The sequence below is a fragment of the Pan paniscus genome, chromosome 1 (assembly GCF_029289425.2).
Source record: "Pan paniscus chromosome 1, NHGRI_mPanPan1-v2.0_pri, whole genome shotgun sequence".
NCBI lineage: Eukaryota > Metazoa > Chordata > Mammalia > Primates > Hominidae > Pan > Pan paniscus.
This window is the reverse complement of record NC_073249.2, coordinates 20,651,300-20,676,836: the sequence shown is the minus strand read 5'-3', so window position 1 is coordinate 20,676,836 and position 25,537 is coordinate 20,651,300. Positions and strand designations below refer to the sequence as shown.

At 67.8% G+C, this 25,537-nt stretch overlaps 12 non-coding genes across 12 annotated transcripts; all 12 read right to left on the bottom strand.

Moving 5' to 3' along the window:
* Positions 1 to 58: 58 nt before the first annotated feature.
* LOC134730111 (5S ribosomal RNA) lies at positions 59 to 177 on the bottom strand. Its single transcript, XR_010111775.1, has one exon. It is a non-coding gene; the product is annotated as a 5S ribosomal RNA (ribosomal RNA).
* A 2,123-nt stretch (positions 178 to 2,300) lies between these two features.
* Positions 2,301 to 2,419, bottom strand: LOC134730102 (5S ribosomal RNA). Its single transcript, XR_010111760.1, has one exon. It is a non-coding gene; the product is annotated as a 5S ribosomal RNA (ribosomal RNA).
* A 2,119-nt stretch (positions 2,420 to 4,538) lies between these two features.
* LOC134730100 (5S ribosomal RNA) lies at positions 4,539 to 4,657 on the bottom strand. Its single transcript, XR_010111757.1, has one exon. It is a non-coding gene; the product is annotated as a 5S ribosomal RNA (ribosomal RNA).
* A 2,123-nt stretch (positions 4,658 to 6,780) lies between these two features.
* On the bottom strand, positions 6,781 to 6,899 carry LOC134730096 (5S ribosomal RNA). The gene has a single exon (XR_010111752.1). It is a non-coding gene; the product is annotated as a 5S ribosomal RNA (ribosomal RNA).
* A 2,123-nt stretch (positions 6,900 to 9,022) lies between these two features.
* Positions 9,023 to 9,141, bottom strand: LOC134730091 (5S ribosomal RNA). The gene has a single exon (XR_010111745.1). It is a non-coding gene; the product is annotated as a 5S ribosomal RNA (ribosomal RNA).
* A 2,123-nt stretch (positions 9,142 to 11,264) lies between these two features.
* On the bottom strand, positions 11,265 to 11,383 carry LOC134730087 (5S ribosomal RNA). The gene has a single exon (XR_010111736.1). It is a non-coding gene; the product is annotated as a 5S ribosomal RNA (ribosomal RNA).
* Positions 11,384 to 13,506: 2,123 nt separating this feature from the next.
* On the bottom strand, positions 13,507 to 13,625 carry LOC134730084 (5S ribosomal RNA). The gene has a single exon (XR_010111733.1). It is a non-coding gene; the product is annotated as a 5S ribosomal RNA (ribosomal RNA).
* A 2,123-nt stretch (positions 13,626 to 15,748) lies between these two features.
* LOC134730080 (5S ribosomal RNA) lies at positions 15,749 to 15,867 on the bottom strand. The gene has a single exon (XR_010111732.1). It is a non-coding gene; the product is annotated as a 5S ribosomal RNA (ribosomal RNA).
* A 2,123-nt stretch (positions 15,868 to 17,990) lies between these two features.
* On the bottom strand, positions 17,991 to 18,109 carry LOC134730079 (5S ribosomal RNA). The gene has a single exon (XR_010111731.1). It is a non-coding gene; the product is annotated as a 5S ribosomal RNA (ribosomal RNA).
* A 2,123-nt stretch (positions 18,110 to 20,232) lies between these two features.
* LOC134730074 (5S ribosomal RNA) lies at positions 20,233 to 20,351 on the bottom strand. The gene has a single exon (XR_010111727.1). It is a non-coding gene; the product is annotated as a 5S ribosomal RNA (ribosomal RNA).
* A 2,123-nt stretch (positions 20,352 to 22,474) lies between these two features.
* Positions 22,475 to 22,593, bottom strand: LOC134730073 (5S ribosomal RNA). The gene has a single exon (XR_010111726.1). It is a non-coding gene; the product is annotated as a 5S ribosomal RNA (ribosomal RNA).
* Positions 22,594 to 24,714: 2,121 nt separating this feature from the next.
* Positions 24,715 to 24,833, bottom strand: LOC134730072 (5S ribosomal RNA). The gene has a single exon (XR_010111725.1). It is a non-coding gene; the product is annotated as a 5S ribosomal RNA (ribosomal RNA).
* Positions 24,834 to 25,537: the final 704 nt, after the last annotated feature.

Sequence of the window (25,537 nt, the reverse complement as noted above, 5' to 3'; positions counted from 1 at the left end):
GACAGAGCGAGACTCCGTCTGGAAGAAAAGGAAAGAAAAAGCAAAAAGCCAAAGAAAAAGCCTACAGCACCCGGTATTCCCAGGCGGTCTCCCATCCAAGTACTAACCAGGCCCGACCCTGCTTAGCTTCCGAGATCAGACGAGATCGGGCGCGTTCAGGGTGGTATGGCCGTAGACGCCGAAGGAGGCGCCTGGCTGCCCCAAGAGCCCGGCCCGGCCCGGCCGTGCCCGCCGGATTGCGGCCGTCACCGCCAGCCCGGGGCCGCGGGGCTCGGATCGGGGACCCCCGAGCCGCTGGCCCGCGGCCTTCCCCCCGGCTCCCGCGCTCCCGAGCTTCCACCACATCGGGCCCGCTCGGAGCAGGGAGTGCTCCGAGGCGTCAGGGCCCAGGGCCCACGATCCTGGGACGCCCTCCGGTCCTCCGCCCTGTCGCGGAGGCAGCGTTCTGGATCCCTCGCCGCACAGGGGCTCCTGCGAGGCCCCCTCTTGCCCCACCCACCCAGAGCCGTCAGGGCTGGCCCAAGGCGAACAGCCGGCGCAGCGGCGCGGGGCCTTTCTCTCACAACGCCCCCACCACGGTCGCTTGTCCCGACCAAGACCCGGCCGGGGGGCAAGAGGGCGTGGGGTGTAGCCGGTCGGGGGGTGGCCCTGTTTTGCCCCGCGCTGGCACTAGAGGCGGCGGCCTGATCTCGGGTGAGAGGGCCTGAGAGAAACCCAGACACACCCCACCACCACCAGGAGCAAATCCACTCCCCCACACAGAGACAACACGCGGGCGCGCTCGCACGCGCTCGCGCGGACACACACACACAGACACACACACAGACACAGACACACACGCACGCACACGCACGCGCGCGCACGCACACACACACGCGGCTTGGAGGAGAGCAAGGACGAGATGGATGGAGAGATAGAAACTGAGGGAGGGAGAGAGACAGCGATCGAGAGAGACAGGCGAGGGCGAGAGGGAAGGAGACAGACAGAGAGGCTGAGAAAGAGAGAGGGACAGAGAAAGAGAGAGAGAGAGAGACAGAGAGACAGAGGGAAAACGACAGAAGTAGCGCGAGGTCCAGGGGGAAACCTAGAAGAGAGAGGCGGAGGGAGCTAGAGAGCGAGAGCGATAGAGCCTTAGAGAGGAAGCGCCCGGCTCCGTTAGGCAGCGCCCTCTTGAGCAGGCCGGGGCAGGGTGGAGGGGGCTTGGGCTGCGCCAGAACACGCGGGCCAGGCGGTCCGTGCGAGAGGAGCAACGGAGCGCGGAGACGGGCTTTTTCTTGGATGAATTGCTTGCTTTGGAGGTGGGTTTCGTAGGCTCCTGCCTTTCTTGGCACCTCCCTGTGCTCTGGGTGCCTTGCGGCGGGCCCCGAGATTTGCAGAGCGTGCCCGCCCGTTTGGCGGGAGCCGTGGCCCCGGGCGGGCCCGGAGGCCTGGGTCTCCGGCGTGTCCTCGGGACTGGAGTCGTCGACACGAAGTGGGGGGCATTGGGAATCCCGGGTGCACAGGGACTGTTTTCCTGGTGGCTGGCGAAGCAATGCCCTTCCCCCGGGTAAAGCAGCCCATGCGTTCTGGAGCCGAGGTCTTGGCTGGCGTCTGTGGTTCCCGCTGCCCCTGCCCGCCCCTTCCCCCGGTTTGGAAGGGTGCGACGACGGCACCCGACGGGTGAATGGAATCGCCTGGGCGTTCCGGGAGCGGGAAGGTACCGCGAACGGCAGGGAACCCGCGGCTGCGCCTTTGGGGTCCGGCCCGCTGCCCTCCCAGGCTGGAGCCGGGCTCCTGGCGGGGCGGCGGCGAGGCGGAAGCGGTGGGATGCTGCTGCCCGGCGTGCAGTAGGGGCGGAGCCCCAGGAGGAGGACCCCGGCTGCGGCTGCGGCGGGGGTGTAGGTGGGCGGTAAAGGGGGAGCAGAGTCAGGGGAGGTTGGCAAGCATGGCGACTGTAGGGGGAAGGGAGGCAGCGGGGAAGCCAAAAGAGCCTACAGCAGGCCGGGCGGGCGCGGTGGCTCCCGCCTGTAATCCCAGCACTCTGGGAGGCCGAGGCGGGTGGATCACGAGGTCAGGAGCTCGAGACCATCCCGGCTGACAGGGTGAAACCCCGTCTCTAGGAAAAATAGAAAAAATTAGCCGGGCGTGGTGGCGGGCGCCTGTAGGCCCAGCTACTCGGGAGGCTGAGGCCGGGGAATGGCGTGAGCCCGGGAGGCGGAGCTTGCAGTGAGCCGAGATGGCGCCACTGCACTCCAGCCTGGGCGACAGAGCGAGACTCCGTCTGGAAGAAAAGGAAAGAAAAAGCAAAAAGCCAAAGAAAAAGCCTACAGCACCCGGTATTCCCAGGCGGTCTCCCATCCAAGTACTAACCAGGCCCGACCCTGCTTAGCTTCCGAGATCAGACGAGATCGGGCGCGTTCAGGGTGGTATGGCCGTAGACGCCGAAGGAGGCGCCTGGCTGCCCCAAGAGCCCGGCCCGGCCCGGCCGTGCCCGCCGGATTGCGGCCGTCACCGCCAGCCCGGGGCCGCGGGGCTCGGATCGGGGACCCCCGAGCCGCTGGCCCGCGGCCTTCCCCCCGGCTCCCGCGCTCCCGAGCTTCCACCACATCGGGCCCGCTCGGAGCAGGGAGTGCTCCGAGGCGTCAGGGCCCAGGGCCCACGATCCTGGGACGCCCTCCGGTCCTCCGCCCTGTCGCGGAGGCAGCGTTCTGGATCCCTCGCCGCACAGGGGCTCCTGCGAGGCCCCCTCTTGCCCCACCCACCCAGAGCCGTCAGGGCTGGCCCAAGGCGAACAGCCGGCGCAGCGGCGCGGGGCCTTTCTCTCACAACGCCCCCACCACGGTCGCTTGTCCCGACCAAGACCCGGCCGGGGGGCAAGAGGGCGTGGGGTGTAGCCGGTCGGGGGGTGGCCCTGTTTTGCCCCGCGCTGGCACTAGAGGCGGCGGCCTGATCTCGGGTGAGAGGGCCTGAGAGAAACCCAGACACACCCCACCACCACCAGGAGCAAATCCACTCCCCCACACAGAGACAACACGCGGGCGCGCTCGCACGCGCTCGCGCGGACACACACACACAGACACACACACAGACACAGACACACACGCACGCACACGCACGCGCGCGCACGCACACACACACGCGGCTTGGAGGAGAGCAAGGACGAGATGGATGGAGAGATAGAAACTGAGGGAGGGAGAGAGACAGCGATCGAGAGAGACAGGCGAGGGCGAGAGGGAAGGAGACAGACAGAGAGGCTGAGAAAGAGAGAGGGACAGAGAAAGAGAGAGAGAGAGAGACAGAGAGACAGAGGGAAAACGACAGAAGTAGCGCGAGGTCCAGGGGGAAACCTAGAAGAGAGAGGCGGAGGGAGCTAGAGAGCGAGAGCGATAGAGCCTTAGGAAGCGCCCGGCTCCGTTAGGCAGCGCCCTCTTGAGCAGGCCGGGGCAGGGTGGAGGGGGCTTGGGCTGCGCCAGAACACGCGGGCCAGGCGGTCCGTGCGAGAGGAGCAACGGAGCGCGGAGACGGGCTTTTTCTTGGATGAATTGCTTGCTTTGGAGGTGGGTTTCGTAGGCTCCTGCCTTTCTTGGCACCTCCCTGTGCTCTGGGTGCCTTGCGGCGGGCCCCGAGATTTGCAGAGCGTGCCCGCCCGTTTGGCGGGAGCCGTGGCCCCGGGCGGGCCCGGAGGCCTGGGTCTCCGGCGTGTCCTCGGGACTGGAGTCGTCGACACGAAGTGGGGGGCATTGGGAATCCCGGGTGCACAGGGACTGTTTTCCTGGTGGCTGGCGAAGCAATGCCCTTCCCCCGGGTAAAGCAGCCCATGCGTTCTGGAGCCGAGGTCTTGGCTGGCGTCTGTGGTTCCCGCTGCCCCTGCCCGCCCCTTCCCCCGGTTTGGAAGGGTGCGACGACGGCGCCCGACGGGTGAATGGAATCGCCTGGGCGTTCCGGGAGCGGGAAGGTACCGCGAACGGCAGGGAACCCGCGGCTGCGCCTTTGGGGTCCGGCCCGCTGCCCTCCCAGGCTGGAGCCGGGCTCCTGGCGGGGCGGCGGCGAGGCGGAAGCGGTGGGATGCTGCTGCCCGGCGTGCAGTAGGGGCGGAGCCCCAGGAGGAGGACCCCGGCTGCGGCTGCGGCGGGGGTGTAGGTGGGCGGTAAAGGGGGAGCAGAGTCAGGGGAGGTTGGCAAGCATGGCGACTGTAGGGGGAAGGGAGGCAGCGGGGAAGCCAAAAGAGCCTACAGCAGGCCGGGCGGGCGCGGTGGCTCCCGCCTGTAATCCCAGCACTCTGGGAGGCCGAGGCGGGTGGATCACGAGGTCAGGAGCTCGAGACCATCCCGGCTGACAGGGTGAAACCCCGTCTCTAGGAAAAATAGAAAAAATTAGCCGGGCGTGGTGGCGGGCGCCTGTAGGCCCAGCTACTCGGGAGGCTGAGGCCGGGGAATGGCGTGAGCCCGGGAGGCGGAGCTTGCAGTGAGCCGAGATGGCGCCACTGCACTCCAGCCTGGGCGACAGAGCGAGACTCCGTCTGGAAGAAAAGGAAAGAAAAAGCAAAAAGCCAAAGAAAAAGCCTACAGCACCCGGTATTCCCAGGCGGTCTCCCATCCAAGTACTAACCAGGCCCGACCCTGCTTAGCTTCCGAGATCAGACGAGATCGGGCGCGTTCAGGGTGGTATGGCCGTAGACGCCGAAGGAGGCGCCTGGCTGCCCCAAGAGCCCGGCCCGGCCCGGCCGTGCCCGCCGGATTGCGGCCGTCACCGCCAGCCCGGGGCCGCGGGGCTCGGATCGGGGACCCCCGAGCCGCTGGCCCGCGGCCTTCCCCCCGGCTCCCGCGCTCCCGAGCTTCCACCACATCGGGCCCGCTCGGAGCAGGGAGTGCTCCGAGGCGTCAGGGCCCAGGGCCCACGATCCTGGGACGCCCTCCGGTCCTCCGCCCTGTCGCGGAGGCAGCGTTCTGGATCCCTCGCCGCACAGGGGCTCCTGCGAGGCCCCCTCTTGCCCCACCCACCCAGAGCCGTCAGGGCTGGCCCAAGGCGAACAGCCGGCCCAGCGGCGCGGGGCCTTTCTCTCACAACGCCCCCACCACGGTCGCTTGTCCCGACCAAGACCCGGCCGGGGGGCAAGAGGGCGTGGGGTGTAGCCGGTCGGGGGGTGGCCCTGTTTTGCCCCGCGCTGGCACTAGAGGCGGCGGCCTGATCTCGGGTGAGAGGGCCTGAGAGAAACCCAGACACACCCCACCACCACCAGGAGCAAATCCACTCCCCCACACAGAGACAACACGCGGGCGCGCTCGCACGCGCTCGCGCGGACACACACACACAGACACACACACAGACACAGACACACACGCACGCACACGCACGCGTGCGCACGCACACACACACGCGGCTTGGAGGAGAGCAAGGACGAGATGGATGGAGAGATAGAAACTGAGGGAGGGAGAGAGACAGCGATCGAGAGAGACAGGCGAGGGCGAGAGGGAAGGAGACAGACAGAGAGGCTGAGAAAGAGAGAGGGACAGAGAAAGAGAGAGAGAGAGAGACAGAGAGACAGAGGGAAAACGACAGAAGTAGCGCGAGGTCCAGGGGGAAACCTAGAAGAGAGAGGCGGAGGGAGCTAGAGAGCGAGAGCGATAGAGCCTTAGAGAGGAAGCGCCCGGCTCCGTTAGGCAGCGCCCTCTTGAGCAGGCCGGGGCAGGGTGGAGGGGGCTTGGGCTGCGCCAGAACACGCGGGCCAGGCGGTCCGTGCGAGAGGAGCAACGGAGCGCGGAGACGGGCTTTTTCTTGGATGAATTGCTTGCTTTGGAGGTGGGTTTCGTAGGCTCCTGCCTTTCTTGGCACCTCCCTGTGCTCTGGGTGCCTTGCGGCGGGCCCCGAGATTTGCAGAGCGTGCCCGCCCGTTTGGCGGGAGCCGTGGCCCCGGGCGGGCCCGGAGGCCTGGGTCTCCGGCGTGTCCTCGGGACTGGAGTCGTCGACACGAAGTGGGGGGCATTGGGAATCCCGGGTGCACAGGGACTGTTTTCCTGGTGGCTGGCGAAGCAATGCCCTTCCCCCGGGTAAAGCAGCCCATGCGTTCTGGAGCCGAGGTCTTGGCTGGCGTCTGTGGTTCCCGCTGCCCCTGCCCGCCCCTTCCCCCGGTTTGGAAGGGTGCGACGACGGCGCCCGACGGGTGAATGGAATCGCCTGGGCGTTCCGGGAGCGGGAAGGTACCGCGAACGGCAGGGAACCCGCGGCTGCGCCTTTGGGGTCCGGCCCGCTGCCCTCCCAGGCTGGAGCCGGGCTCCTGGCGGGGCGGCGGCGAGGCGGAAGCGGTGGGATGCTGCTGCCCGGCGTGCAGTAGGGGCGGAGCCCCAGGAGGAGGACCCCGGCTGCGGCTGCGGCGGGGGTGTAGGTGGGCGGTAAAGGGGGAGCAGAGTCAGGGGAGGTTGGCAAGCATGGCGACTGTAGGGGGAAGGGAGGCAGCGGGGAAGCCAAAAGAGCCTACAGCAGGCCGGGCGGGCGCGGTGGCTCCCGCCTGTAATCCCAGCACTCTGGGAGGCCGAGGCGGGTGGATCACGAGGTCAGGAGCTCGAGACCATCCCGGCTGACAGGGTGAAACCCCGTCTCTAGGAAAAATAGAAAAAATTAGCCGGGCGTGGTGGCGGGCGCCTGTAGGCCCAGCTACTCGGGAGGCTGAGGCCGGGGAATGGCGTGAGCCCGGGAGGCGGAGCTTGCAGTGAGCCGAGATGGCGCCACTGCACTCCAGCCTGGGCGACAGAGCGAGACTCCGTCTGGAAGAAAAGGAAAGAAAAAGCAAAAAGCCAAAGAAAAAGCCTACAGCACCCGGTATTCCCAGGCGGTCTCCCATCCAAGTACTAACCAGGCCCGACCCTGCTTAGCTTCCGAGATCAGACGAGATCGGGCGCGTTCAGGGTGGTATGGCCGTAGACGCCGAAGGAGGCGCCTGGCTGCCCCAAGAGCCCGGCCCGGCCCGGCCGTGCCCGCCGGATTGCGGCCGTCACCGCCAGCCCGGGGCCGCGGGGCTCGGATCGGGGACCCCCGAGCCGCTGGCCCGCGGCCTTCCCCCCGGCTCCCGCGCTCCCGAGCTTCCACCACATCGGGCCCGCTCGGAGCAGGGAGTGCTCCGAGGCGTCAGGGCCCAGGGCCCACGATCCTGGGACGCCCTCCGGTCCTCCGCCCTGTCGCGGAGGCAGCGTTCTGGATCCCTCGCCGCACAGGGGCTCCTGCGAGGCCCCCTCTTGCCCCACCCACCCAGAGCCGTCAGGGCTGGCCCAAGGCGAACAGCCGGCCCAGCCGCGCGGGGCCTTTCTCTCACAACGCCCCCACCACGGTCGCTTGTCCCGACCAAGACCCGGCCGGGGGGCAAGAGGGCGTGGGGTGTAGCCGGTCGGGGGGTGGCCCTGTTTTGCCCCGCGCTGGCACTAGAGGCGGCGGCCTGATCTCGGGTGAGAGGGCCTGAGAGAAACCCAGACACACCCCACCACCACCAGGAGCAAATCCACTCCCCCACACAGAGACAACACGCGGGCGCGCTCGCACGCGCTCGCGCGGACACACACACACAGACACACACACAGACACAGACACACACGCACGCACACGCACGCGTGCGCACGCACACACACACGCGGCTTGGAGGAGAGCAAGGACGAGATGGATGGAGAGATAGAAACTGAGGGAGGGAGAGAGACAGCGATCGAGAGAGACAGGCGAGGGCGAGAGGGAAGGAGACAGACAGAGAGGCTGAGAAAGAGAGAGGGACAGAGAAAGAGAGAGAGAGAGAGACAGAGAGACAGAGGGAAAACGACAGAAGTAGCGCGAGGTCCAGGGGGAAACCTAGAAGAGAGAGGCGGAGGGAGCTAGAGAGCGAGAGCGATAGAGCCTTAGAGAGGAAGCGCCCGGCTCCGTTAGGCAGCGCCCTCTTGAGCAGGCCGGGGCAGGGTGGAGGGGGCTTGGGCTGCGCCAGAACACGCGGGCCAGGCGGTCCGTGCGAGAGGAGCAACGGAGCGCGGAGACGGGCTTTTTCTTGGATGAATTGCTTGCTTTGGAGGTGGGTTTCGTAGGCTCCTGCCTTTCTTGGCACCTCCCTGTGCTCTGGGTGCCTTGCGGCGGGCCCCGAGATTTGCAGAGCGTGCCCGCCCGTTTGGCGGGAGCCGTGGCCCCGGGCGGGCCCGGAGGCCTGGGTCTCCGGCGTGTCCTCGGGACTGGAGTCGTCGACACGAAGTGGGGGGCATTGGGAATCCCGGGTGCACAGGGACTGTTTTCCTGGTGGCTGGCGAAGCAATGCCCTTCCCCCGGGTAAAGCAGCCCATGCGTTCTGGAGCCGAGGTCTTGGCTGGCGTCTGTGGTTCCCGCTGCCCCTGCCCGCCCCTTCCCCCGGTTTGGAAGGGTGCGACGACGGCGCCCGACGGGTGAATGGAATCGCCTGGGCGTTCCGGGAGCGGGAAGGTACCGCGAACGGCAGGGAACCCGCGGCTGCGCCTTTGGGGTCCGGCCCGCTGCCCTCCCAGGCTGGAGCCGGGCTCCTGGCGGGGCGGCGGCGAGGCGGAAGCGGTGGGATGCTGCTGCCCGGCGTGCAGTAGGGGCGGAGCCCCAGGAGGAGGACCCCGGCTGCGGCTGCGGCGGGGGTGTAGGTGGGCGGTAAAGGGGGAGCAGAGTCAGGGGAGGTTGGCAAGCATGGCGACTGTAGGGGGAAGGGAGGCAGCGGGGAAGCCAAAAGAGCCTACAGCAGGCCGGGCGGGCGCGGTGGCTCCCGCCTGTAATCCCAGCACTCTGGGAGGCCGAGGCGGGTGGATCACGAGGTCAGGAGCTCGAGACCATCCCGGCTGACAGGGTGAAACCCCGTCTCTAGGAAAAATAGAAAAAATTAGCCGGGCGTGGTGGCGGGCGCCTGTAGGCCCAGCTACTCGGGAGGCTGAGGCCGGGGAATGGCGTGAGCCCGGGAGGCGGAGCTTGCAGTGAGCCGAGATGGCGCCACTGCACTCCAGCCTGGGCGACAGAGCGAGACTCCGTCTGGAAGAAAAGGAAAGAAAAAGCAAAAAGCCAAAGAAAAAGCCTACAGCACCCGGTATTCCCAGGCGGTCTCCCATCCAAGTACTAACCAGGCCCGACCCTGCTTAGCTTCCGAGATCAGACGAGATCGGGCGCGTTCAGGGTGGTATGGCCGTAGACGCCGAAGGAGGCGCCTGGCTGCCCCAAGAGCCCGGCCCGGCCCGGCCGTGCCCGCCGGATTGCGGCCGTCACCGCCAGCCCGGGGCCGCGGGGCTCGGATCGGGGACCCCCGAGCCGCTGGCCCGCGGCCTTCCCCCCGGCTCCCGCGCTCCCGAGCTTCCACCACATCGGGCCCGCTCGGAGCAGGGAGTGCTCCGAGGCGTCAGGGCCCAGGGCCCACGATCCTGGGACGCCCTCCGGTCCTCCGCCCTGTCGCGGAGGCAGCGTTCTGGATCCCTCGCCGCACAGGGGCTCCTGCGAGGCCCCCTCTTGCCCCACCCACCCAGAGCCGTCAGGGCTGGCCCAAGGCGAACAGCCGGCCCAGCGGCGCGGGGCCTTTCTCTCACAACGCCCCCACCACGGTCGCTTGTCCCGACCAAGACCCGGCCGGGGGGCAAGAGGGCGTGGGGTGTAGCCGGTCGGGGGGTGGCCCTGTTTTGCCCCGCGCTGGCACTAGAGGCGGCGGCCTGATCTCGGGTGAGAGGGCCTGAGAGAAACCCAGACACACCCCACCACCACCAGGAGCAAATCCACTCCCCCACACAGAGACAACACGCGGGCGCGCTCGCACGCGCTCGCGCGGACACACACACACAGACACACACACAGACACAGACACACACGCACGCACACGCACGCGCGCGCACGCACACACACACGCGGCTTGGAGGAGAGCAAGGACGAGATGGATGGAGAGATAGAAACTGAGGGAGGGAGAGAGACAGCGATCGAGAGAGACAGGCGAGGGCGAGAGGGAAGGAGACAGACAGAGAGGCTGAGAAAGAGAGAGGGACAGAGAAAGAGAGAGAGAGAGAGACAGAGAGACAGAGGGAAAACGACAGAAGTAGCGCGAGGTCCAGGGGGAAACCTAGAAGAGAGAGGCGGAGGGAGCTAGAGAGCGAGAGCGATAGAGCCTTAGAGAGGAAGCGCCCGGCTCCGTTAGGCAGCGCCCTCTTGAGCAGGCCGGGGCAGGGTGGAGGGGGCTTGGGCTGCGCCAGAACACGCGGGCCAGGCGGTCCGTGCGAGAGGAGCAACGGAGCGCGGAGACGGGCTTTTTCTTGGATGAATTGCTTGCTTTGGAGGTGGGTTTCGTAGGCTCCTGCCTTTCTTGGCACCTCCCTGTGCTCTGGGTGCCTTGCGGCGGGCCCCGAGATTTGCAGAGCGTGCCCGCCCGTTTGGCGGGAGCCGTGGCCCCGGGCGGGCCCGGAGGCCTGGGTCTCCGGCGTGTCCTCGGGACTGGAGTCGTCGACACGAAGTGGGGGGCATTGGGAATCCCGGGTGCACAGGGACTGTTTTCCTGGTGGCTGGCGAAGCAATGCCCTTCCCCCGGGTAAAGCAGCCCATGCGTTCTGGAGCCGAGGTCTTGGCTGGCGTCTGTGGTTCCCGCTGCCCCTGCCCGCCCCTTCCCCCGGTTTGGAAGGGTGCGACGACGGCGCCCGACGGGTGAATGGAATCGCCTGGGCGTTCCGGGAGCGGGAAGGTACCGCGAACGGCAGGGAACCCGCGGCTGCGCCTTTGGGGTCCGGCCCGCTGCCCTCCCAGGCTGGAGCCGGGCTCCTGGCGGGGCGGCGGCGAGGCGGAAGCGGTGGGATGCTGCTGCCCGGCGTGCAGTAGGGGCGGAGCCCCAGGAGGAGGACCCCGGCTGCGGCTGCGGCGGGGGTGTAGGTGGGCGGTAAAGGGGGAGCAGAGTCAGGGGAGGTTGGCAAGCATGGCGACTGTAGGGGGAAGGGAGGCAGCGGGGAAGCCAAAAGAGCCTACAGCAGGCCGGGCGGGCGCGGTGGCTCCCGCCTGTAATCCCAGCACTCTGGGAGGCCGAGGCGGGTGGATCACGAGGTCAGGAGCTCGAGACCATCCCGGCTGACAGGGTGAAACCCCGTCTCTAGGAAAAATAGAAAAAATTAGCCGGGCGTGGTGGCGGGCGCCTGTAGGCCCAGCTACTCGGGAGGCTGAGGCCGGGGAATGGCGTGAGCCCGGGAGGCGGAGCTTGCAGTGAGCCGAGATGGCGCCACTGCACTCCAGCCTGGGCGACAGAGCGAGACTCCGTCTGGAAGAAAAGGAAAGAAAAAGCAAAAAGCCAAAGAAAAAGCCTACAGCACCCGGTATTCCCAGGCGGTCTCCCATCCAAGTACTAACCAGGCCCGACCCTGCTTAGCTTCCGAGATCAGACGAGATCGGGCGCGTTCAGGGTGGTATGGCCGTAGACGCCGAAGGAGGCGCCTGGCTGCCCCAAGAGCCCGGCCCGGCCCGGCCGTGCCCGCCGGATTGCGGCCGTCACCGCCAGCCCGGGGCCGCGGGGCTCGGATCGGGGACCCCCGAGCCGCTGGCCCGCGGCCTTCCCCCCGGCTCCCGCGCTCCCGAGCTTCCACCACATCGGGCCCGCTCGGAGCAGGGAGTGCTCCGAGGCGTCAGGGCCCAGGGCCCACGATCCTGGGACGCCCTCCGGTCCTCCGCCCTGTCGCGGAGGCAGCGTTCTGGATCCCTCGCCGCACAGGGGCTCCTGCGAGGCCCCCTCTTGCCCCACCCACCCAGAGCCGTCAGGGCTGGCCCAAGGCGAACAGCCGGCGCAGCGGCGCGGGGCCTTTCTCTCACAACGCCCCCACCACGGTCGCTTGTCCCGACCAAGACCCGGCCGGGGGGCAAGAGGGCGTGGGGTGTAGCCGGTCGGGGGGTGGCCCTGTTTTGCCCCGCGCTGGCACTAGAGGCGGCGGCCTGATCTCGGGTGAGAGGGCCTGAGAGAAACCCAGACACACCCCACCACCACCAGGAGCAAATCCACTCCCCCACACAGAGACAACACGTGGGCGCGCTCGCACGCGCTCGCGCGGACACACACACACAGACACACACACAGACACAGACACACACGCACGCACACGCACGCGCGCGCACGCACACACACACGCGGCTTGGAGGAGAGCAAGGACGAGATGGATGGAGAGATAGAAACTGAGGGAGGGAGAGAGACAGCGATCGAGAGAGACAGGCGAGGGCGAGAGGGAAGGAGACAGACAGAGAGGCTGAGAAAGAGAGAGGGACAGAGAAAGAGAGAGAGAGAGAGACAGAGAGACAGAGGGAAAACGACAGAAGTAGCGCGAGGTCCAGGGGGAAACCTAGAAGAGAGAGGCGGAGGGAGCTAGAGAGCGAGAGCGATAGAGCCTTAGAGAGGAAGCGCCCGGCTCCGTTAGGCAGCGCCCTCTTGAGCAGGCCGGGGCAGGGTGGAGGGGGCTTGGGCTGCGCCAGAGCACGCGGGCCAGGCGGTCCGTGCGAGAGGAGCAACGGAGCGCGGAGACGGGCTTTTTCTTGGATGAATTGCTTGCTTTGGAGGTGGGTTTCGTAGGCTCCTGCCTTTCTTGGCACCTCCCTGTGCTCTGGGTGCCTTGCGGCGGGCCCCGAGATTTGCAGAGCGTGCCCGCCCGTTTGGCGGGAGCCGTGGCCCCGGGCGGGCCCGGAGGCCTGGGTCTCCGGCGTGTCCTCGGGACTGGAGTCGTCGACACGAAGTGGGGGGCATTGGGAATCCCGGGTGCACAGGGACTGTTTTCCTGGTGGCTGGCGAAGCAATGCCCTTCCCCCGGGTAAAGCAGCCCATGCGTTCTGGAGCCGAGGTCTTGGCTGGCGTCTGTGGTTCCCGCTGCCCCTGCCCGCCCCTTCCCCCGGTTTGGAAGGGTGCGACGACGGCGCCCGACGGGTGAATGGAATCGCCTGGGCGTTCCGGGAGCGGGAAGGTACCGCGAACGGCAGGGAACCCGCGGCTGCGCCTTTGGGGTCCGGCCCGCTGCCCTCCCAGGCTGGAGCCGGGCTCCTGGCGGGGCGGCGGCGAGGCGGAAGCGGTGGGATGCTGCTGCCCGGCGTGCAGTAGGGGCGGAGCCCCAGGAGGAGGACCCCGGCTGCGGCTGCGGCGGGGGTGTAGGTGGGCGGTAAAGGGGGAGCAGAGTCAGGGGAGGTTGGCAAGCATGGCGACTGTAGGGGGAAGGGAGGCAGCGGGGAAGCCAAAAGAGCCTACAGCAGGCCGGGCGGGCGCGGTGGCTCCCGCCTGTAATCCCAGCACTCTGGGAGGCCGAGGCGGGTGGATCACGAGGTCAGGAGCTCGAGACCATCCCGGCTGACAGGGTGAAACCCCGTCTCTAGGAAAAATAGAAAAAATTAGCCGGGCGTGGTGGCGGGCGCCTGTAGGCCCAGCTACTCGGGAGGCTGAGGCCGGGGAATGGCGTGAGCCCGGGAGGCGGAGCTTGCAGTGAGCCGAGATGGCGCCACTGCACTCCAGCCTGGGCGACAGAGCGAGACTCCGTCTGGAAGAAAAGGAAAGAAAAAGCAAAAAGCCAAAGAAAAAGCCTACAGCACCCGGTATTCCCAGGCGGTCTCCCATCCAAGTACTAACCAGGCCCGACCCTGCTTAGCTTCCGAGATCAGACGAGATCGGGCGCGTTCAGGGTGGTATGGCCGTAGACGCCGAAGGAGGCGCCTGGCTGCCCCAAGAGCCCGGCCCGGCCCGGCCGTGCCCGCCGGATTGCGGCCGTCACCGCCAGCCCGGGGCCGCGGGGCTCGGATCGGGGACCCCCGAGCCGCTGGCCCGCGGCCTTCCCCCCGGCTCCCGCGCTCCCGAGCTTCCACCACATCGGGCCCGCTCGGAGCAGGGAGTGCTCCGAGGCGTCAGGGCCCAGGGCCCACGATCCTGGGACGCCCTCCGGTCCTCCGCCCTGTCGCGGAGGCAGCGTTCTGGATCCCTCGCCGCACAGGGGCTCCTGCGAGGCCCCCTCTTGCCCCACCCACCCAGAGCCGTCAGGGCTGGCCCAAGGCGAACAGCCGGCCCAGCCGCGCGGGGCCTTTCTCTCACAACGCCCCCACCACGGTCGCTTGTCCCGACCAAGACCCGGCCGGGGGGCAAGAGGGCGTGGGGTGTAGCCGGTCGGGGGGTGGCCCTGTTTTGCCCCGCGCTGGCACTAGAGGCGGCGGCCTGATCTCGGGTGAGAGGGCCTGAGAGAAACCCAGACACACCCCACCACCACCAGGAGCAAATCCACTCCCCCACACAGAGACAACACGCGGGCGCGCTCGCACGCGCTCGCGCGGACACACACACACAGACACACACACAGACACAGACACACACGCACGCACACGCACGCGCGCGCACGCACACACACACGCGGCTTGGAGGAGAGCAAGGACGAGATGGATGGAGAGATAGAAACTGAGGGAGGGAGAGAGACAGCGATCGAGAGAGACAGGCGAGGGCGAGAGGGAAGGAGACAGACAGAGAGGCTGAGAAAGAGAGAGGGACAGAGAAAGAGAGAGAGAGAGAGACAGAGAGACAGAGGGAAAACGACAGAAGTAGCGCGAGGTCCAGGGGGAAACCTAGAAGAGAGAGGCGGAGGGAGCTAGAGAGCGAGAGCGATAGAGCCTTAGAGAGGAAGCGCCCGGCTCCGTTAGGCAGCGCCCTCTTGAGCAGGCCGGGGCAGGGTGGAGGGGGCTTGGGCTGCGCCAGAGCACGCGGGCCAGGCGGTCCGTGCGAGAGGAGCAACGGAGCGCGGAGACGGGCTTTTTCTTGGATGAATTGCTTGCTTTGGAGGTGGGTTTCGTAGGCTCCTGCCTTTCTTGGCACCTCCCTGTGCTCTGGGTGCCTTGCGGCGGGCCCCGAGATTTGCAGAGCGTGCCCGCCCGTTTGGCGGGAGCCGTGGCCCCGGGCGGGCCCGGAGGCCTGGGTCTCCGGCGTGTCCTCGGGACTGGAGTCGTCGACACGAAGTGGGGGGCATTGGGAATCCCGGGTGCACAGGGACTGTTTTCCTGGTGGCTGGCGAAGCAATGCCCTTCCCCCGGGTAAAGCAGCCCATGCGTTCTGGAGCCGAGGTCTTGGCTGGCGTCTGTGGTTCCCGCTGCCCCTGCCCGCCCCTTCCCCCGGTTTGGAAGGGTGCGACGACGGCGCCCGACGGGTGAATGGAATCGCCTGGGCGTTCCGGGAGCGGGAAGGTACCGCGAACGGCAGGGAACCCGCGGCTGCGCCTTTGGGGTCCGGCCCGCTGCCCTCCCAGGCTGGAGCCGGGCTCCTGGCGGGGCGGCGGCGAGGCGGAAGCGGTGGGATGCTGCTGCCCGGCGTGCAGTAGGGGCGGAGCCCCAGGAGGAGGACCCCGGCTGCGGCTGCGGCGGGGGTGTAGGTGGGCGGTAAAGGGGGAGCAGAGTCAGGGGAGGTTGGCAAGCATGGCGACTGTAGGGGGAAGGGAGGCAGCGGGGAAGCCAAAAGAGCCTACAGCAGGCCGGGCGGGCGCGGTGGCTCCCGCCTGTAATCCCAGCACTCTGGGAGGCCGAGGCGGGTGGATCACGAGGTCAGGAGCTCGAGACCATCCCGGCTGACAGGGTGAAACCCCGTCTCTAGGAAAAATAGAAAAAATTAGCCGGGCGTGGTGGCGGGCGCCTGTAGGCCCAGCTACTCGGGAGGCTGAGGCCGGGGAATGGCGTGAGCCCGGGAGGCGGAGCTTGCAGTGAGCCGAGATGGCGCCACTGCACTCCAGCCTGGGCGACAGAGCGAGACTCCGTCTGGAAGAAAAGGAAAGAAAAAGCAAAAAGCCAAAGAAAAAGCCTACAGCACCCGGTATTCCCAGGCGGTCTCCCATCCAAGTACTAACCAGGCCCGACCCTGCTTAGCTTCCGAGATCAGACGAGATCGGGCGCGTTCAGGGTGGTATGGCCGTAGACGCCGAAGGAGGCGCCTGGCTGCCCCAAGAGCCCGGCCCGGCCCGGCCGTGCCCGCCGGATTGCGGCCGTCACCGCCAGCCCGGGGCCGCGGGGCTCGGATCGGGGACCCCCGAGCCGCTGGCCCGCGGCCTTCCCCCCGGCTCCCGCGCTCCCGAGCTTCCACCACATCGGGCCCGCTCGGAGCAGGGAGTGCTCCGAGGCGTCAGGGCCCAGGGCCCACGATCCTGGGACGCCCTCCGGTCCTCCGCCCTGTCGCGGAGGCAGCGTTCTGGATCCCTCGCCGCACAGGGGCTCCTGCGAGGCCCCCTCTTGCCCCACCCACCCAGAGCCGTCAGGGCTGGCCCAAGGCGAACAGCCGGCCCAGCCGCGCGGGGCCTTTCTCTCACAACGCCCCCACCACGGTCGCTTGTCCCGACCAAGACCCGGCCGGGGGGCAAGAGGGCGTGGGGTGTAGCCGGTCGGGGGGTGGCCCTGTTTTGCCCCGCGCTGGCACTAGAGGCGGCGGCCTGATCTCGGGTGAGAGGGCCTGAGAGAAACCCAGACACACCCCACCACCACCAGGAGCAAATCCACTCCCCCACACAGAGACAACACGCGGGCGCGCTCGCACGCGCTCGCGCGGACACACACACACAGACACACACACAGACACAGACACACACGCACGCACACGCACGCGCGCGCACGCACACACACACGCGGCTTGGAGGAGAGCAAGGACGAGATGGATGGAGAGATAGAAAGTGAGGGAGGGAGAGAGACAGCGATCGAGAGAGACAGGCGAGGGCGAGAGGGAAGGAGACAGACAGAGAGGCTGAGAAAGAGAGAGGGACAGAGAAAGAGAGAGAGAGAGAGACAGAGAGACAGAGGGAAAACGACAGAAGTAGCGCGAGGTCCAGGGGGAAACCTAGAAGAGAGAGGCGGAGGGAGCTAGAGAGCGAGAGCGATAGAGCCTTAGAGAGGAAGCGCCCGGCTCCGTTAGGCAGCGCCCTCTTGAGCAGGCCGGGGTAGGGTGGAAGGGGCTTGGGCTGCGCCAGAACACGCGGGCCAGGCGGTCCGTGCGAGAGGAGCAACGGAGCGCGGAGACGGGCTTTTTCTTGGATGAATTGCTTGCTTTGGAGGTGGGTTTCGTAGGCTCCTGCCTTTCTTGGCACCTCCCTGTGCTCTGGGTGCCTTGCGGCGGGCCCCGAGATTTGCAGAGCGTGCCCGCCCGTTTGGCGGGAGCCGTGGCCCCGGGCGGGCCCGGAGGCCTGGGTCTCCGGCGTGTCCTCGGGACTGGAGTCGTCGACACGAAGTGGGGGGCATTGGGAATCCCGGGTGCACAGGGACTGTTTTCCTGGTGGCTGGCGAAGCAATGCCCTTCCCCCGGGTAAAGCAGCCCATGCGTTCTGGAGCCGAGGTCTTGGCTGGCGTCTGTGGTTCCCGCTGCCCCTGCCCGCCCCTTCCCCCGGTTTGGAAGGGTGCGACGACGGCGCCCGACGGGTGAATGGAATCGCCTGGGCGTTCCGGGAGCGGGAAGGTACCGCGAACGGCAGGGAACCCGCGGCTGCGCCTTTGGGGTCCGGCCCGCTGCCCTCCCAGGCTGGAGCCGGGCTCCTGGCGGGGCGGCGGCGAGGCGGAAGCGGTGGGATGCTGCTGCCCGGCGTGCAGTAGGGGCGGAGCCCCAGGAGGAGGACCCCGGCTGCGGCTGCGGCGGGGGTGTAGGTGGGCGGTAAAGGGGGAGCAGAGTCAGGGGAGGTTGGCAAGCATGGCGACTGTAGGGGGAAGGGAGGCAGCGGGGAAGCCAAAAGAGCCTACAGCAGGCCGGGCGGGCGCGGTGGCTCCCGCCTGTAATCCCAGCACTCTGGGAGGCCGAGGCGGGTGGATCACGAGGTCAGGAGCTCGAGACCATCCCGGCTGACAGGGTGAAACCCCGTCTCTAGGAAAAATAGAAAAAATTAGCCGGGCGTGGTGGCGGGCGCCTGTAGGCCCAGCTACTCGGGAGGCTGAGGCCGGGGAATGGCGTGAGCCCGGGAGGCGGAGCTTGCAGTGAGCCGAGATGGCGCCACTGCACTCCAGCCTGGGCGACAGAGCGAGACTCCGTCTGGAAGAAAAGGAAAGAAAAAGCAAAAAGCCAAAGAAAAAGCCTACAGCACCCGGTATTCCCAGGCGGTCTCCCATCCAAGTACTAACCAGGCCCGACCCTGCTTAGCTTCCGAGATCAGACGAGATCGGGCGCGTTCAGGGTGGTATGGCCGTAGACGCCGAAGGAGGCGCCTGGCTGCCCCAAGAGCCCGGCCCGGCCCGGCCGTGCCCGCCGGATTGCGGCCGTCACCGCCAGCCCGGGGCCGCGGGGCTCGGATCGGGGACCCCCGAGCCGCTGGCCCGCGGCCTTCCCCCCGGCTCCCGCGCTCCCGAGCTTCCACCACATCGGGCCCGCTCGGAGCAGGGAGTGCTCCGAGGCGTCAGGGCCCAGGGCCCACGATCCTGGGACGCCCTCCGGTCCTCCGCCCTGTCGCGGAGGCAGCGTTCTGGATCCCTCGCCGCACAGGGGCTCCTGCGAGGCCCCCTCTTGCCCCACCCACCCAGAGCCGTCAGGGCTGGCCCAAGGCGAACAGCCGGCGCAGCGGCGCGGGGCCTTTCTCTCACAACGCCCCCACCACGGTCGCTTGTCCCGACCAAGACCCGGCCGGGGGGCAAGAGGGCGTGGGGTGTAGCCGGTCGGGGGGTGGCCCTGTTTTGCCCCGCGCTGGCACTAGAGGCGGCGGCCTGATCTCGGGTGAGAGGGCCTGAGAGAAACCCAGACACACCCCACCACCACCAGGAGCAAATCCACTCCCCCACACAGAGACAACACGCAGGCGCGCTCGCACGCGCTCGCGCGGACACACACACACAGACACACACACAGACACAGACACACACGCACGCACACGCACGCGCGCGCACGCACACACACACGCGGCTTGGAGGAGAGCAAGGACGAGATGGATGGAGAGATAGAAACTGAGGGAGGGAGAGAGACAGCGATCGAGAGAGACAGGCGAGGGCGAGAGGGAAGGAGACAGACAGAGAGGCTGAGAAAGAGAGAGGGACAGAGAAAGAGAGAGAGAGAGAGACAGAGAGACAGAGGGAAAACGACAGAAGTAGCGCGAGGTCCAGGGGGAAACCTAGAAGAGAGAGGCGGAGGGAGCTAGAGAGCGAGAGCGATAGAGCCTTAGAGAGGAAGCGCCCGGCTCCGTTAGGCAGCGCCCTCTTGAGCAGGCCGGGGCAGGGTGGAGGGGGCTTGGGCTGCGCCAGAGCACGCGGGCCAGGCGGTCCGTGCGAGAGGAGCAACGGAGCGCGGAGACGGGCTTTTTCTTGGATGAATTGCTTGCTTTGGAGGTGGGTTTCGTAGGCTCCTGCCTTTCTTGGCACCTCCCTGTGCTCTGGGTGCCTTGCGGCGGGCCCCGAGATTTGCAGAGCGTGCCCGCCCGTTTGGCGGGAGCCGTGGCCCCGGGCGGGCCCGGAGGCCTGGGTCTCCGGCGTGTCCTCGGGACTGGAGTCGTCGACACGAAGTGGGGGGCATTGGGAATCCCGGGTGCACAGGGACTGTTTTCCTGGTGGCTGGCGAAGCAATGCCCTTCCCCCGGGTAAAGCAGCCCATGCGTTCTGGAGCCGAGGTCTTGGCTGGCGTCTGTGGTTCCCGCTGCCCCTGCCCGCCCCTTCCCCCGGTTTGGAAGGGTGCGACGACGGCGCCCGACGGGTGAATGGAATCGCCTGGGCGTTCCGGGAGCGGGAAGGTACCGCGAACGGCAGGGAACCCGCGGCTGCGCCTTTGGGGTCCGGCCCGCTGCCCTCCCAGGCTGGAGCCGGGCTCCTGGCGGGGCGGCGGCGAGGCGGAAGCGGTGGGATGCTGCTGCCCGGCGTGCAGTAGGGGCGGAGCCCCAGGAGGAGGACCCCGGCTGCGGCTGCGGCGGGGGTGTAGGTGGGCGGTAAAGGGGGAGCAGAGTCAGGGGAGGTTGGCAAGCATGGCGACTGTAGGGGGAAGGGAGGCAGCGGGGAAGCCAAAAGAGCCTACAGCAGGCCGGGCGGGCGCGGTGGCTCCCGCCTGTAATCCCAGCACTCTGGGAGGCCGAGGCGGGTGGATCACGAGGTCAGGAGCTCGAGACCATCCCGGCTGACAGGGTGAAACCCCGTCTCTAGGAAAAATAGAAAAAATTAGCCGGGCGTGGTGGCGGGCGCCTGTAGGCCCAGCTACTCGGGAGGCTGAGGCCGGGGAATGGCGTGAGCCCGGGAGGCGGAGCTTGCAGTGAGCCGAGATGGCGCCACTGCACTCCAGCCTGGGCGACAGAGCGAGACTCCGTCTGGAAGAAAAGGAAAGAAAAAGCAAAAAGCCAAAGAAAAAGCCTACAGCACCCGGTATTCCCAGGCGGTCTCCCATCCAAGTACTAACCAGGCCCGACCCTGCTTAGCTTCCGAGATCAGACGAGATCGGGCGCGTTCAGGGTGGTATGGCCGTAGACGCCGAAGGAGGCGCCTGGCTGCCCCAAGAGCCCGGCCCGGCCCGGCCGTGCCCGCCGGATTGCGGCCGTCACCGCCAGCCCGGGGCCGCGGGGCTCGGATCGGGGACCCCCGAGCCGCTGGCCCGCGGCCTTCCCCCCGGCTCCCGCGCTCCCGAGCTTCCACCACATCGGGCCCGCTCGGAGCAGGGAGTGCTCCGAGGCGTCAGGGCCCAGGGCCCACGATCCTGGGACGCCCTCCGGTCCTCCGCCCTGTCGCGGAGGCAGCGTTCTGGATCCCTCGCCGCACAGGGGCTCCTGCGAGGCCCCCTCTTGCCCCACCCACCCAGAGCCGTCAGGGCTGGCCCAAGGCGAACAGCCGGCGCAGCGGCGCGGGGCCTTTCTCTCACAACGCCCCCACCACGGTCGCTTGTCCCGACCAAGACCCGGCCGGGGGGCAAGAGGGCGTGGGGTGTAGCCGGTCGGGGGGTGGCCCTGTTTTGCCCCGCGCTGGCACTAGAGGCGGCGGCCTGATCTCGGGTGAGAGGGCCTGAGAGAAACCCAGACACACCCCACCACCACCAGGAGCAAATCCACTCCCCCACACAGAGACAACACGCGGGCGCGCTCGCACGCGCTCGCGCGGACACACACACACAGACACACACACAGACACAGACACACACGCACGCACACGCACGCGCGCGCACGCACACACACACGCGGCTTGGAGGAGAGCAAGGACGAGATGGATGGAGAGATAGAAACTGAGGGAGGGAGAGAGACAGCGATCGAGAGAGACAGGCGAGGGCGAGAGGGAAGGAGACAGACAGAGAGGCTGAGAAAGAGAGAGGGACAGAGAAAGAGAGAGAGAGAGAGACAGAGAGACAGAGGGAAAACGACAGAAGTAGCGCGAGGTCCAGGGGGAAACCTAGAAGAGAGAGGCGGAGGGAGCTAGAGAGCGAGAGCGATAGAGCCTTAGAGAGGAAGCGCCCGGCTCCGTTAGGCAGCGCCCTCTTGAGCAGGCCGGGGCAGGGTGGAGGGGGCTTGGGCTGCGCCAGAGCACGCGGGCCAGGCGGTCCGTGCGAGAGGAGCAACGGAGCGCGGAGACGGGCTTTTTCTTGGATGAATTGCTTGCTTTGGAGGTGGGTTTCGTAGGCTCCTGCCTTTCTTGGCACCTCCCTGTGCTCTGGGTGCCTTGCGGCGGGCCCCGAGATTTGCAGAGCGTGCCCGCCCGTTTGGCGGGAGCCGTGGCCCCGGGCGGGCCCGGAGGCCTGGGTCTCCGGCGTGTCCTCGGGACTGGAGTCGTCGACACGAAGTGGGGGGCATTGGGAATCCCGGGTGCACAGGGACTGTTTTCCTGGTGGCTGGCGAAGCAATGCCCTTCCCCCGGGTAAAGCAGCCCATGCGTTCTGGAGCCGAGGTCTTGGCTGGCGTCTGTGGTTCCCGCTGCCCCTGCCCGCCCCTTCCCCCGGTTTGGAAGGGTGCGACGACGGCGCCCGACGGGTGAATGGAATCGCCTGGGCGTTCCGGGAGCGGGAAGGTACCGCGAACGGCAGGGAACCCGCGGCTGCGCCTTTGGGGTCCGGCCCGCTGCCCTCCCAGGCTGGAGCCGGGCTCCTGGCGGGGCGGCGGCGAGGCGGAAGCGGTGGGATGCTGCTGCCCGGCGTGCAGTAGGGGCGGAGCCCCAGGAGGAGGACCCCGGCTGCGGCTGCGGCGGGGGTGTAGGTGGGCGGTAAAGGGGGAGCAGAGTCAGGGGAGGTTGGCAAGCATGGCGACTGTAGGGGGAAGGGAGGCAGCGGGGAAGCCAAAAGAGCCTACAGCAGGCCGGGCGGGCGCGGTGGCTCCCGCCTGTAATCCCAGCACTCTGGGAGGCCGAGGCGGGTGGATCACGAGGTCAGGAGCTCGAGACCATCCCGGCTGACAGGGTGAAACCCCGTCTCTAGGAAAAATAGAAAAAATTAGCCGGGCGTGGTGGCGGGCGCCTGTAGGCCCAGCTACTCGGGAGGCTGAGGCCGGGGAATGGCGTGAGCCCGGGAGGCGGAGCTTGCAGTGAGCCGAGATGGCGCCACTGCACTCCAGCCTGGGCGACAGAGCGAGACTCCGTCTGGAAGAAAAGGAAAGAAAAAGCAAAAAGCCAAAGAAAAAGCCTACAGCACCCGGTATTCCCAGGCGGTCTCCCATCCAAGTACTAACCAGGCCCGACCCTGCTTAGCTTCCGAGATCAGACGAGATCGGGCGCGTTCAGGGTGGTATGGCCGTAGACGCCGAAGGAGGCGCCTGGCTGCCCCAAGAGCCCGGCCCGGCCCGGCCGTGCCCGCCGGATTGCGGCCGTCACCGCCAGCCCGGGGCCGCGGGGCTCGGATCGGGGACCCCCGAGCCGCTGGCCCGCGGCCTTCCCCCCGGCTCCCGCGCTCCCGAGCTTCCACCACATCGGGCCCGCTCGGAGCAGGGAGTGCTCCGAGGCGTCAGGGCCCAGGGCCCACGATCCTGGGACGCCCTCCGGTCCTCCGCCCTGTCGCGGAGGCAGCGTTCTGGATCCCTCGCCGCACAGGGGCTCCTGCGAGGCCCCCTCTTGCCCCACCCACCCAGAGCCGTCAGGGCTGGCCCAAGGCGAACAGCCGGCGCAGCGGCGCGGGGCCTTTCTCTCACAACGCCCCCACCACGGTCGCTTGTCCCGACCAAGACCCGGCCGGGGGGCAAGAGGGCGTGGGGTGTAGCCGGTCGGGGGGTGGCCCTGTTTTGCCCCGCGCTGGCACTAGAGGCGGCGGCCTGATCTCGGGTGAGAGGGCCTGAGAGAAACCCAGACACACCCCACCACCACCAGGAGCAAATCCACTCCCCCACACAGAGACAACACGCGGGCGCGCTCGCACGCGCTCGCGCGGACACACACACACAGACACACACACAGACACAGACACACACGCACGCACACGCACGCGCGCGCACGCACACACACGCGGCTTGGAGGAGAGCAAGGACGAGATGGATGGAGAGATAGAAACTGAGGGAGGGAGAGAGACAGCGATCGAGAGAGACAGGCGAGGGCGAGAGGGAAGGAGACAGACAGAGAGGCTGAGAAAGAGAGAGGGACAGAGAAAGAGAGAGAGAGAGAGACAGAGAGACAGAGGGAAAACGACAGAAGTAGCGCGAGGTCCAGGGGGAAACCTAGAAGAGAGAGGCGGAGGGAGCTAGAGAGCGAGAGCGATAGAGCCTTAGAGAGGAAGCGCCCGGCTCCGTTAGGCAGCGCCCTCTTGAGCAGGCCGGGGCAGGGTGGAGGGGGCTTGGGCTGCGCCAGAGCACGCGGGCCAGGCGGTCCGTGCGAGAGGAGCAACGGAGCGCGGAGACGGGCTTTTTCTTGGATGAATTGCTTGCTTTGGAGGTGGGTTTCGTAGGCTCCTGCCTTTCTTGGCACCTCCCTGTGCTCTGGGTGCCTTGCGGCGGGCCCCGAGATTTGCAGAGCGTGCCCGCCCGTTTGGCGGGAGCCGTGGCCCCGGGCGGGCCCGGAGGCCTGGGTCTCCGGCGTGTCCTCGGGACTGGAGTCGTCGACACGAAGTGGGGGGCATTGGGAATCCCGGGTGCACAGGGACTGTTTTCCTGGTGGCTGGCGAAGCAATGCCCTTCCCCCGGGTAAAGCAGCCCATGCGTTCTGGAGCCGAGGTCTTGGCTGGCGTCTGTGGTTCCCGCTGCCCCTGCCCGCCCCTTCCCCCGGTTTGGAAGGGTGCGACGACGGCGCCCGACGGGTGAATGGAATCGCCTGGGCGTTCCGGGAGCGGGAAGGTACCGCGAACGGCAGGGAACCCGCGGCTGCGCCTTTGGGGTCCGGCCCGCTGCCCTCCCAGGCTGGAGCCGGGCTCCTGGCGGGGCGGCGGCGAGGCGGAAGCGGTGGGATGCTGCTGCCCGGCGTGCAGTAGGGGCGGAGCCCCAGGAGGAGGACCCCGGCTGCGGCTGCGGCGGGGGTGTAGGTGGGCGGTAAAGGGGGAGCAGAGTCAGGGGAGGTTGGCAAGCATGGCGACTGTAGGGGGAAGGGAGGCAGCGGGGAAGCCAAAAGAGCCTACAGCAGGCCGGGCGGGCGCGGTGGCTCCCGCCTGTAATCCCAGCACTCTGGGAGGCCGAGGCGGGTGGATCACGAGGTCAGGAGCTCGAGACCATCCCGGCTGACAGGGTGAAACCCCGTCTCTAGGAAAAATAGAAAAAATTAGCCGGGCGTGGTGGCGGGCGCCTGTAGGCCCAGCTACTCGGGAGGCTGAGGCCGGGGAATGGCGTGAGCCCGGGAGGCGGAGCTTGCAGTGAGCCGAGATGGCGCCACTGCACTCCAGCCTGGGCGACAGAGCGAGACTCCGTCTGGAAGAAAAGGAAAGAAAAAGCAAAAAGCCAAAGAAAAAGCCTACAGCACCCGGTATTCCCAGGCGGTCTCCCATCCAAGTACTAACCAGGCCCGACCCTGCTTAGCTTCCGAGATCAGACGAGATCGGGCGCGTTCAGGGTGGTATGGCCGTAGACGCCGAAGGAGGCGCCTGGCTGCCCCAAGAGCCCGGCCCGGCCCGGCCGTGCCCGCCGGATTGCGGCCGTCACCGCCAGCCCGGGGCCGCGGGGCTCGGATCGGGGACCCCCGAGCCGCTGGCCCGCGGCCTTCCCCCCGGCTCCCGCGCTCCCGAGCTTCCACCACATCGGGCCCGCTCGGAGCAGGGAGTGCTCCGAGGCGTCAGGGCCCAGGGCCCACGATCCTGGGACGCCCTCCGGTCCTCCGCCCTGTCGCGGAGGCAGCGTTCTGGATCCCTCGCCGCACAGGGGCTCCTGCGAGGCCCCCTCTTGCCCCACCCACCCAGAGCCGTCAGGGCTGGCCCAAGGCGAACAGCCGGCGCAGCGGCGCGGGGCCTTTCTCTCACAACGCCCCCACCACGGTCGCTTGTCCCGACCAAGACCCGGCCGGGGGGCAAGAGGGCGTGGGGTGTAGCCGGTCGGGGGGTGGCCCTGTTTTGCCCCGCGCTGGCACTAGAGGCGGCGGCCTGATCTCGGGTGAGAGGGCCTGAGAGAAACCCAGACACACCCCACCACCACCAGGAGCAAATCCACTCCCCCACACAGAGACAACACGCAGGCGCGCTCGCACGCGCTCGCGCGGACACACACACACAGACACACACACAGACACAGACACACACGCACGCACACGCACGCGCGCGCACGCACACACACACGCGGCT